Below are 12,819 nucleotides of genomic sequence, written 5' to 3'. Positions count from 1 at the left end.
GTTCCCAGAGTTTTCAATCTTCTATCGGATACTACCGACTCACACAATTGCTCATGGGCGCCAATAATATTCCTAAAAAAACCTTGTCTGAGCGTAGCATCGCATGACAACAAGCTCAAATTGGTACTCGAACTAGTTTCTGCGCTACATCCTAAGAAGGCTTAGATGGGTTAAAAGGGTTCTAGGTCACACTAGTACAAAAATGTTAATTTACACCCGTTTTTTTATTAAATTTACACCCATTATTTTTAATAAAAATCGGGTGTATATCCACAGGGTGAGAAATGTCTAACGAATTTACACCCGTTATTTTTAACAAAAATTGGGTGTAATTGAGCGTAATTACGTTTTTAATTACACCCTGTTTTAATAAAAATCGGGTGTAATTGGGCGTAATTACGTTTTTAATTACACCCTGTTTTAATAAAAATCGGGTGTAATTGGGCGTAATTACGTTTTAATTACACCCTATTTTAATAAAAATCGGGTGTAATTGGGCTTAATTACGTTTTAATTCCACCCTATTTTAATAAAAATCGGGTGTAATTGGGCTTAATTACGTTTTAATTACACCCTATTTTAATAAAAATCGGGTATAAATATATTCTTAATTACCCCCTATTTTAGTAAAACTAGGTACGTACTCTTTTACAATTTAGCAACCAGACCTTTCAAATGGTATAGCCGCGAAACAGTGAAATAAAACTGCTTTGACAATTTGAGGCATTTTGATATCATATAACCAAACAAAATATGCATTTTTCTTTTTTGCTACATGATATGCATATATGTTCAACATATAAAGTGATCCTTCTACTTTTGAGAAAAAGAGATGAAAGGGTTGGATCATAAACACGAGTTGAGCAATAATCACAGTTGAAAAAACAAAAATTACACAGGTGGTGCAAACTTCATTTGATAATTGAGGTCCAATTAGTAGCTATGATGAAATTGCCAATATACAAAGGTGGCACTCCTCAATTCCCATCAGAACCTTAAGTTAACTTCTAATAATACAAAGGAGGCACTACTCAATTTCCCTTAGAATCATAAGTTAACTTCTAATAATACAAACCTTGTGATCTACATCATAAGAGCATACAACATTCTTCTTTCAATCAACCAAGGAACCACTTAGCCATTAGATCAAAGAATGATTTAGATTAGTTTTGACAAAAAAGGACATGATAAATAACAAATTGATCAAGCCTCGATAATTGTTCTTCGAACAAAACAAACAGCTGACCGAAAAAGAGGAGGTGCATCTTCTGTCAATACCTCTGCGTCCAACTTTTCAATATGGGCCCATATCTGCATAAACAATATGAATGTTGCATAATGTCAGATAATTTACTAAGAGGTACTAAATCATTTTTGGGGATGCTACTAGAACAACAATTGAGGAGACAAAAATAAAAGTGTGCATAAAAATTAGATTGGATTCAATTTTTGCAAAAACTTGCTACGATTATATTCAAAATTGAAATGCAAGCACTTAAATTATCATTACCTCAGTAGCGTACTGCCTAGAAAAGGCCTTCACATAACTCAAAGTAGTGATACACCACTGCTCCTTTTCACCTACATTATAAGCAACCCTTTTCTTCCCACCATTTGACTGACTGTAGAATAGATTAAGAAGCCATGGTTAATACAAATTAATAGTATTTTCCATAAGACTTCTCGTGTTATGGTTGGGACGGTGGAACATAACACTTTTTTCCTTAAGCAACATACCACTATTATATCATTACATCAACATTACATTACATTTTTTAATAAACTATTATTCTATTTTATGCTTGCTTATGTCTCTTTCTATCTCTTCATCTACACAACAAAAATGTTACTACATTTTTTAGTCAAAAGACTTTCTGCAAACCACGTGGTTCTCTTTCTCACTACCACTTCTTTTGCCTATAAATATACACACCCACCTCACTACTCTTCACAACAACAATTCATCTCACATCTAAAACTAATCTACCAATCTTTCTCTCCCAAACATTCTCTAACACTTGTCCATTTTCCTTCCCACAACAATTCATCAATCACCTTAACAAAATACACAAAATGAAACTCTTATCCACCAAAGCAACTTGCAATAGTCACGGCCAAGATTCTTCATACTTCCTAGGATGGGAAGAATATGAAAAGAATCCTTATGATAATGTTCACAATCCCAAAGGAATTATTCAAATGGGTCTAGCAGAGAATCAAGTAATTAACTTTTTTCATAACAACAAAACAACCTTAAATCATTGTTTTTCTTTTTTACTAGTTAACTAACTTACTTGTTTTGTTTTGTTTTTTTCAGCTCTCTTTTGATCTCTTGGAATCATGGCTAGCTAAGAATCCAGACGCTGCTGTATTCAAAAGCGGCGGAAAATCCATTTTCCGTGAACTTGCTCTCTTCCAAGACTACCATGGTCTCCCCTCCTTCAAAACTGCATTGGTAGATTTCATGGCTGAGATTCGAGGAAACAAGGTTACTTTTGATTCTCAGTGTCTACTTCCATCGTTGACTGTTCTTCGAGGTCAACCGCCACCTCTTCAACTTGGGCAGACTTCCATTCATGAAGTGTTCTAGCTCCAGCCCCATTAGGAAGGCGATCAGTCAAAACATTTGAGAAGCTTTTAAACAACAAGAGAAACAATGCCTGTGTGAACCAATAGGCACCAATGAAAGGAAAATACTGTGAGAAACAGAACTTCAAGTGCATGCATGCAATTCAAATTAGATGGGTCAGCGACCTCTAAGAACCAAAACCTAAATTATAAATCAAATGAACATAAGAGGCTAGAGGGAGCTACAAATGAAACTCTTGGATCCAATATTGAGAAGAGTCTGTATGACAACTCTGAGTGTAACTTCTAGACTATTATTTGAAGACACACTTTCATCAATCCATGAGATAATTTCACGGACAGGTGCCTTCCCTTTAACCAAGTCGTTGAGATTTCCAGACAGCAATTGTTCATTGTTTTCTTTACCATCTTCTGCACCAAGATTGAAATTTGGTCCACCCTTTGGGGGAAGCAATTCTTCTAAGCCAGGTGCATTTTCAATGCTCTACATAAAATATAGTGAAAGGAACCATTGGAAACATCAACATGGCAATTTCATGAAACCAAACTAAGGTCTATTCATTTAAATGCTTATGGAAAATCATCAACAAAAATAAATAGTGAGACTTCTCCATACTTAATACTCTTTTATGATTTTCCAATATTGACCATAACTACAAAATAAACCACAAGCGGCAACGCAGTAATGCATAATTACCTGTTTGACTTTGTCCCAGTATGACAAGCGAACTTCCCTCTCCAAAACCTCTTGAACAAAAACACGCTGAGGAGCCCACCTAGGGAGATCTAACACATAAGCCCACTCTTCCCAAGGCCAGATGAACTGGAAGTTTGATCTGTAAAGCAAAAACTATCAACCACTTTGAACATGAACAAACTAGAGAGTAAAGGTAATAATTTATTTAAATACGATTAAGATTTTAATACATATTGGCATGAAATGTGACTTAAAAAAACAGTTTCATTTCACCAATTTCCCTAGTACCAAGCATAACCAGTGCAAACAACTTTAATGTGAGAATCATGAAAGTTATCTATTGTTATCATATTGCAACTTTAGCAAATAAACTCAATGGAAGCTTAGACATGACAATTTTTAGAGAGGAGACGGTATTAGAGAAGGGAAAGGGGGGAACACAGAATATGAACAGATAGGTACATACTACATAGTATCTCAAAAGCAATTGCAAAAGGTTGGAACATACAAATGGTGTGAGAACCAAAGGACTAGTCGAGTTCAGCACTCCATATCCAAATCAACAATCTTTTCAAAGAGAGCACGAACTGCTCCCGCAACAACAGCGGGAAAAGCACCAGGAAGAGCCTATTATGAAGCCGCAAAATTAGAAAGCAATAAGTACCAAACATTAAGTGGAAACTGCAATCTGTATAAAATTGTAAAGGAGAAATGGTGATTCCTCGGTGATGGAGAAAAGAGTAGACAATGTTAAGTCCACTTGTAATTACCTTACAGAGGTCAATAATTACCAGTGTGTAATACACTGGTTTGAAAGGTGGTTGTGGAAGCATCAGCAGCTGCGAGAGAAAGAGTGAGATAGACTATTACTATTACTATTACTATTGTTAAATAATTAAATGTGTCAATATTGTGTGGCATGTTCAGCTACTCAGATGAAAAATACATGGAAACAAAATTCCACTAAATCAAAATATGAAATTAAACATGTATACATTAAATTAGCATAACAAATTAATTATATAATAAAACCAGCCAAAGCTGTTTCCCGCTAGGTGGGTTAGCTACATGAACATACAGCAGTCAGGTTTGGTTAGATTTTGACCGAAAAATCCTAACCCACTGCTAATTGAGGAGTAAATAAGAATCTGCTTTCAATTTCATCCATTTAAGCAGTCAGGCATGGCAGGTGACAGGTACGAAGAACGAATTGGTTTTTTTCAAGCTATACAAATGGCATGAGAAGCATCCATTATTAATGCCTATTGGATTTTTTTTAACCTTTTTACTTACCAACTAGGATTAATATTATAACAATTGTTAGGATTCCATGACATATAGAATGAAGAGTTAAAATCAAGTATCTTGACTACTTTTACTGATCGCCAGGAATTGACTTAATGATGTCAGAATCACCTGAAATAAAAAAAAACAAATAAATTAGAATAGGAAAAATAATACCAAAATACAAGTTTCTATTATTAAAATAGTAGAGGGGAGCATCAAATACCAGGATCAACAATGCTGAGGCAGCACACTCTGTAGTACTTTCCGCAGGCAGTGCCAAGATCAACATTGTCTGATTAAAAATTAGATAAATTTGTAAATGATAATTCAATAAAAATAGAGTAATCTTTCAAAAGGAGTCAGCCAACAGATTCATCAACATCATTGCATTTGATAATTAACATCAATATTAAGACATACAGGGAAGAGAATTAAGCGCCAGTCAAGATCCACAAGCAACATCATAATAATCAAATTATGACAACAAGCTATAATTTTGGATCATGTGCATATATAAATTTGTGACACAACTGAAAGATACCTCGAACTGTTTCAACATTTAAAAAGATCGCATACAAGAAATTTAAAAAAATGGTTTCCCTCGGCATTGAAAGATCAGACCAATCAAATAAAATTACAAGTTTAACACTATTTCACCAGATACTTAAATAAGCAGATGGACACTACTGTATCACAAGTTTAGATGACCTACAGTTATCAAATCAAGAGTAAAGCATAATATTCTATCAACAAGGGTGTGTTTGGATAAGTGTGATAGTATGGAATAACATAATTTATTTGAAATCAAGCTCTATTTCAATCTACTCCATTCATTTCAGTATATGAAAATGTATCAATCTACTCCATTCATTTCAGTATATGAAAATGTATCAAAAGACTTACAAAATACTTGACATGCTTACACAATTCACTTCACATTCACAAACCATCACAAACTTCCATGACCTTACACCTAATTTCCAGAGCCACTAGGCGCTAGCAAACATTTTATCTACTGATTTTTTTAAATTCAATAGTTGCCTTTTCGAGTGTCGCACAAATTTTAACATGAATATTGCAATGAGAACTCAAAAAATGGAAACAAAACCAATATACGCAACTTACCAACAGAAGAACCAACAACAAAGCTCATATAATCCTTTGGTATCAACCTTCTATCAAATCCAGGGAGAGGAATAAAATAACCAACACGACTAATCACAATCAACACAGCAGTAACAAACAACCTCCTCCGAATCTCGCTCTTGAAAAACGTCTCAGCAGCACCACTAATAACAGAACCAAACCGCACAAAGTTCAGAAACCTATTTTTAAACGCTCTAGGTTTCATCTCTAACGATAACAAATTATCCCCGCCAGAAGAAGCAACAAAAAGGAATCCAGTAATTGCTTACATTATACAAATCAATGACAAGTTCATCAGGGTTTGGTGAAAAAGCACTCTTGACATATACAAACTGCAAAACAAAACAAAAAAACAAAAAATTGAGGAGGTAGAGCCATTAAAGAACCAGATAGTTGTAGAGTATATAGTAATTGTTTACCAATGTCTCCCTGTGGAGCTGTCTGCGAAGAAACTCTATCACTTTGGCAAATTTATCAGTTCCAGCTATCTGCCATTTCAAATACATGTATAGAGTGGTTCAGCACATCAAGTTTTAAGAATACTTATCAAACATAGGATTCGGCTCAATAAATTTATCCCGAAATCCCAATATAATAACTTTCAAACTTCAATTTAAAATTTTGAGTTTTTATTCATACACCCCAAACCCACATTTTCCATCTGTGAGATTCTACCATCCTCTTAAGCACAGACACGGATAATCACACCAGACATGATAACACGCTATCACCGGGACGTATCATAGGCTTAATTTGTAAACCCTAATTTATGTGGTGGTAACTAACTCATGTAGAACTCAAAGCTACACACACTAGAGTCCTTAAAAAACTGATTATATAGTTTCTGTCATGGCAGGGTTTAAAGAAGAGTCAAATTTCCCCTTCAATGGTTTAGCAAAATTACCCACATCACTAAGAATTAAACTACTGGAATGTGTAACAAAACAGGTCACATCTAAACCCCTAATTCACACAAACAATGTCACAGAAAAAGAAAAACAAGTTCACATGCACAAACAAAATTCATTTCAAACAAAATCAAGCAATAGGAACTAATTTGCGAGTATAAACCCTAATTCTTCAGCTACCAATGTCGCTCAAAGTATAAAACCCCTAATTCTTCCTTACCAATGTCGTCACTATGAAATGGTTTCCTCTCAGCTTCGTTTGTCGTCACTGCGAAATGGATTCCTCTCAGTTTCAGTGAGCAAATGAGCGGTGCGGTGTTGGAGAAGAAGAGAGCGAATGAGCGAAGCCCTTTTCAATCGTCACAGAAGCGAAGCGAAGTTGAGCGAATGAGAAAGGATTCACAGAAGCAACGCGATACACTTCCTGAAATTAAACTTCGCTGAAACTAGTTGATTGAAAGCGATGAAGTTCAGAGTTGATTGAAAAATGGGTTCGGTATGCATGTGATGCAATGCGATGAAGTTTCAGTGAAAAATGGGTTCAGCGATGAAAAACACACACAGATTTAGTATATTTTGATTTTGTATATTTTAATAAATTATGTTATTAAAGAGTTTTAGTATTGCCACATAGATTATATATAGACCCATTAATATTGCCACATAGATTATATATAGACCCATTAATATTGCCATATAGATTATATATTTTAAGTTATAAAATTAAACAATTTTTTTTATATAAATTTACACTCGTTTTTTAGTTTAAAAGGAGTAATTGAAATTTGATTATAATAAATTTTTTAATTTAAACCCGTTTTTAGGAAAAAGGGTGTATATTATAACCAGATAATGCAAAAGTGACATTTTATTTACAAAATTGCCACCAAAAATTCTCAATTACACCCGTTTTTAGTAAATCGGGTGTAAATTTTAAAATTATATTGTCTTATTTGTACTAGTGTCATTCAGCTTCTACAGACACTCACTATTGAAAGTAATAGCGTTCTTATGATGCTCATGTTAAGGATTGCTCCTGACATGTAACTATTGGTCTTACCACCTCCTATCTCAAGTTACTCACCAAAGTTCGGGTTAGGACTTTATCTCATCACAGAGGAACCATCGAGTATCAAAAAGAAAAAAGAAAAACAAACAAAGCACACAATAATATATACAGATAAAAACGCACAGATAAACAAAAATTGGCTTAACACACTTAAAACTGGATCCCCAGTGCAGTCGCCATTTTTCCTGTAGCGGGGAAAATCTGAGATCGAAGCCATTATATTGACTCGACTCAATATTTCAGTGAAAGTCGCCACCACGCTTTATTGTTTCCAAAGGAAAAGGGAAAAGAACGAAGAAAACCCAAAGTTTGTTTTAAAAAACAAAAAGAAGAGATCTTAGGTACGAGTGTTGATTATACAAAGGGAAGGTTTTAAGCACCCCTCATATCTGTGGTACTCCACATGAACCTTTTTGAAAATCTGTGTCGTGTGTGCTAAAAAAGGGTTTGTTTTATTTTTAAAATAAGCTCGGCAAGACATTAAGCCTTGTGCCTACATACCTCCTCGGTGCAATGGAGAAGTCAGAGCTAATGTAGTTCCTCTTAATAGGGAAAACATTTTAAAAACGAATAAACACTTTATCGTCGTCGAAGAGAAATACTCAACCATTGATCTTGAGCATGAGAACAAACGAGTTCTTTGCATCGCAAATGAAAGAAGGGCTCCAACTCGGATAAAATCAACGAGTATGCCACTAGCTCTCTCACGCGGAAAAGATCTCATCATAACAATCAATTTCAAAATCGTGGGGTATCGCCACTCATTACAACAATTAGTCGTGTCTAAACTTTTGAAGAAAAAGACTACTAAGGGCAAAAGATATTTTAAAGAAAAGGTTTTTAAAAGAGGTTTTACAAACATAAGAAGGTTTTGTAAAAAGGGAGAAGATTTTGAGAATCTAAGAAGTGGGAGGAGATGAAGAGGCTATCCTAATGCGTAAAATAAAAGCTAAGGAAAAGAATGGTCTAACCGAAATAAGAAGCCAACACTTGACATTAAGAGTCAAGGTAGATTTCTCATCCTTTGGATTATCAATACCAAACCAACAGATTAACACTTGGGGATCCAAATGAACTTATTATCTTAGCACCACTTTGCATTAAGCACATTAAAATTCTGACAAAAATCGGGCAGAGTAACGGCTGTTTTCGGGTAAAATCCTTATCTCAATGCCTGGGAATTAACCATCAAGGACTTTCAAGGAAATACCTGCATACACAAACAGACAACAATCCAATGCCAGACAGACAGAATAACAACAGAGTGACAATATCATAACAGGGTCCAGAGGTACTAAGTCCATAAGTCCGAATCTCCAAAATGCTCGGGATAGTAACCAATAGTCCAAGAGAGAACCTTAAGCGTTTTTTAGATTTTTGTTGTTTATTAGTGTTTTAGCATAAAAGTAAAGTATGGTCCAAGTGGACAAAAAGAAAATAGCGGAAACATAAACATAGCGTCCAAATGGACAAAGAGAAAATAGCGGAATATAAACGTCCAAATGGACAAAGAGAAAATGGCGGAAACATAAACATGCTGAAATGATAAAATAAAGCAATAAAGCGAAAAATAAAGAGCGGTATAATAAATTGCGGAAATTAAAGTCTATTGTTAGATGTTAAAGATAACCATCTTGAAACTTGTCAAGTATGTTATCAAAGTTAGTAATAAAGATCGATGGTGAGTGAAGGATGTTATCGGATTTAAATTCAATGGAAATTTATCAGAAGCTTGATAAAATCATAGCGACTACGCGGTAAACCTCCATAAGTCTTAAATCAACCGCATACAATTATCTTCCATGTTTTGATCTTTTTTGATTCGGGACACGAAATATTGTGCTATGTTTAGCAGATCGCCAAGTAATTTATGTAGAAATCACCCTACAATGAGGCCGGTCAAAACTTTATGTGCCAATGCATGCGAGAGAAGCGATATGTAGATCACTCTCCGAAAGCAATATCGCAAGAAAAGAAAATAGGTAGCGATCTAGTCTTTACCAAGAATCCATAAGAATTCTCAAGGTATTAAGACTTTCATCGATCAAAAGAAAAAAGAGAAGAAGAAGAATAAAAATGCATAAAGTAAAATGAACTCACACTATCATTAATATCATTCATCTAATATTATGGATTTGGTCATTTCAAACCTATCAACGTCCTAGATCCAATGATATTAATGAAGTGGAGGAAGAAGGAAGGCAAAACAAGCATAAAAAGAGCAAAAAAAGCATTCTGCGTCACTGGAAATCGATTTACCTCTGTAGGAAATCGATTTCCTGAGTGCAGAGTTCAAATTTGGCATAAAAACAAGGTGGTCATTTAGAATTTGGTGATTAACTTGTGCTTAATTGGTGTTTAAATGGTAAAATGAGGTTAAAATGGGTTTAATAAGGGGAATTAATTTTTGTGAGGTGGAAAATTGGTAAAATGACAAAAATGATCAAAGAAAATAGGTGCCAAAATGATGCCATGCTTCCCTCTCTATTTTTTTTTGAATTTTCGCTCCAGGAAATCGATTTCCCATATGGGTAAATCGATTTCCACCTTCAAATTTTCAAAAGTTTTTCTTCTTGCACTGTTTTGATTTCAGCTCGATCTTCTACCTGTAAAATATAAACAAAAGAAACAAAATACATATTTTTTTGCAGTGTATATGAATGAAATGTGTGTGCAATGTTTTCAAGGATCTTAGAGTTTAGATTTGTTAAAGAAGAAACAAACATTAGTTAATCAATTTATTCTCTTTTTTTTTGCCTCATTTGGGCTTACAAGACATAAAATAAATGATCCTTCAGGTCTCCCATGGACGCTTTCTCTTTGCCCCCAGGAATGTGTTGATCTGTTGTTCTTCTTGAAGCTGTCCGGTGAGCTCCAATATCCTTCTCTCATAGTCCTGACAGTGTGCTTTGAAGGTGTCTCTTTCCTCTTTTAGTTGAACCCAAGATTTTTGCAACTCTTCTAGGTCAGTTGGCATATCCGGGTGTAGAATAACTTGAGGTTCGTCTCCTTCGACCTCTGGCTCAATAGTCACAGGTAAAATAGCGGGATATGGCATAATGAGTTTCTGAGCATGAGTGCGGACCCATCTGAGGTAAGGTTCCATAGGGATAGAATTCCATTGCCCCAAAGTTTTGCTTTCTATTCTATAGACACTGTCCCATGCATGTATGAAACTTCGTCGGTGTCTATGAGAATCATTCTCGTAATCAAACACAATGCCACGGATAATCATGTCATGAGGACCGTTGCTCCTTGCATATCCGAATTGGCGTAGAGCTAAAGAGGGATTGTAAGTGATGCCTCCTTTGATGCCAAGGAGTGGCACATTAGGGTACTCTCCACAATGATCAATGATAGTAATGTCTCTTTGAAAGAAGTTGTTCCACCGGATATCTGAATGAGACAAAGACATAATCCTGCGAGACCATTGCATTCTTTGTTCATTTCTCAACACTGATCGGGGAAGATGAAATGTAAACCACCTAGCCAGTAGTGGTATACAGCACATGAGAGTTCCTCGTTTCTTCATGGTACGAGTGTGTAGAGAATGTAGAATGTCTCCCAGCAATGTTGGTACCCGGGTTACGGGTTAGGAAAAGGTTGATGATGTGTACACTTATGAACTGGTCGGGATTTGGGAATAAAACCAACCCATAGATCAAAAGGGCCATAACCTTCTCAAAAGCTGGATAACTTTTGTTTTCTAGCAGTAGTCGAGCCTTTTCCAATAAGAACTTGGCAAGCAAACCCTTAACTCCACTCTTTGTTTCCCAATTGGACTCGATTTCTGATTTTCGCAGATGTAAAGCAGCAGCAATGACTTCAGGTTTTGGAATCCTTTCAAAACCAGTGAAAGGTAATTGATTTCGAACAGGTAATCCAATTAGTTCAGAGAATTCTTCCAAAGTGGGTACTAACTGGTAATCTGGAAAGGTAAAGCAATGATGTTCAGGGTCAAAGAACTGGAACAGGGCCCGTATCGTCTTCTTTAAATTTTGAGGTAACCAAATGGAGTAGGTGACCATGCCTTTCGGTGAATTGAACATTCCTGGGGAATTCTGACACTAAGTCTTTTAGTTCAGATGGTACCGTTGAGATGTTGATTCGGATGTAATCTCGGGTGGCGGGAGCCATTACCTGCAAAAACAAAGGTAAACTCTTTGATCCTTGAAGTGTTTTGTGAGAAAATGATATGCTTATGATGCAAACATGTGGCACACAAAAACAAATCAAAGAATAGCCTTAGGTTTAAAGGCTTGCATGGAGCTGATAGGTGATACCCTCCCCACTGAAGTTGAGTTGGTTAAAACCTGTCCTAGAATAGTATTCGGGTTCTATGATCCTTGGAAGTAACATCTCAATACGGCGCTCGAGCGGCCGATCAAAATATTCCTCGAGGATAACTAACTTCGATCAATTTCAAAGCTAGCCACTTAATAGGCCATAAGTCAAGTTCAACTAAAAAGGTTCTAAGACAAATTAGTGTTTAATGACATTTCGGAAGCCTAATATACTCCTTGATCGTTTTCAAGGGACATCAGTATAAACCAAAGTATCGCACTAATGATGACTACCAGATCAACTGTATCGGTACATGCCGTACAGTTTCCTTGGTCTATTGTCATATACTTAAGGTATCTCGAGATTCGGGTTAGAATCTTCCACACAAGCAAAATACCCAAACAAACCTTTGAAAAATAGAGCAATCAAGTCAAACAATTGAAAACATCAAAGTAATCTATTCTCTTAAGGTAACCCCTTTAGAAAACATTTTGTTTTTTGAAAGTGACTCCTCAGCAGAGTCGCCAGTTCTGTGGACCTCCGTTTTTTTCGGGCCATACCTCTGAGCGGGAGAGATACGTGAACTGACTCTTTTTTATCGCTTATGCTTTCGCATTTTTGAAAATTCACAGAGTCGCCACCGACCTTTTATTTTATCCAATTAAGGAAAGGTTTATAAAAGAAACAGAAAAAAGACCTTTAAGAAATTCTGGGTAAGGGGGTAGGTTATACAAAGGGAAGGTGTTAGCACCCTTTGTATCCATGGTTATCCATGGGCTCTTAAGTTTGCTTAGCTCACTTGTTTTTCGATTACTTTTCAATTGCTTTAGAATGCTCAT

At 35.7% G+C, this 12,819-nt stretch overlaps 1 long non-coding RNA gene and 1 pseudogene across 1 annotated transcript; both read right to left on the bottom strand.

The window, feature by feature from the left end:
- Window positions 1–876: 876 nt before the first annotated feature.
- On the bottom strand, window positions 877–4,862 carry LOC131629040 (nuclear cap-binding protein subunit 1-like; annotated as a pseudogene).
- A 983-nt stretch (window positions 4,863–5,845) lies between these two features.
- Window positions 5,846–7,198, bottom strand: LOC131629034 (uncharacterized). The gene is made up of 4 exons (XR_009291939.1): window positions 6,848–7,198; window positions 6,139–6,207; window positions 5,989–6,051; window positions 5,846–5,862 (listed from the first exon to the last, which is right to left on the bottom strand). It is a non-coding gene; the product is annotated as an uncharacterized LOC131629034 (long non-coding RNA).
- Between the last annotated feature and the right edge of the window lie 5,621 nt (window positions 7,199–12,819).

This window comes from Vicia villosa, unplaced genomic scaffold, assembly GCF_029867415.1.
Source record: "Vicia villosa cultivar HV-30 ecotype Madison, WI unplaced genomic scaffold, Vvil1.0 ctg.000505F_1_1, whole genome shotgun sequence".
NCBI lineage: Eukaryota > Viridiplantae > Streptophyta > Magnoliopsida > Fabales > Fabaceae > Vicia > Vicia villosa.
The sequence above is the reverse complement of the archived record's forward strand: the minus strand, read 5'-3'. Positions and strand labels throughout refer to the sequence as shown.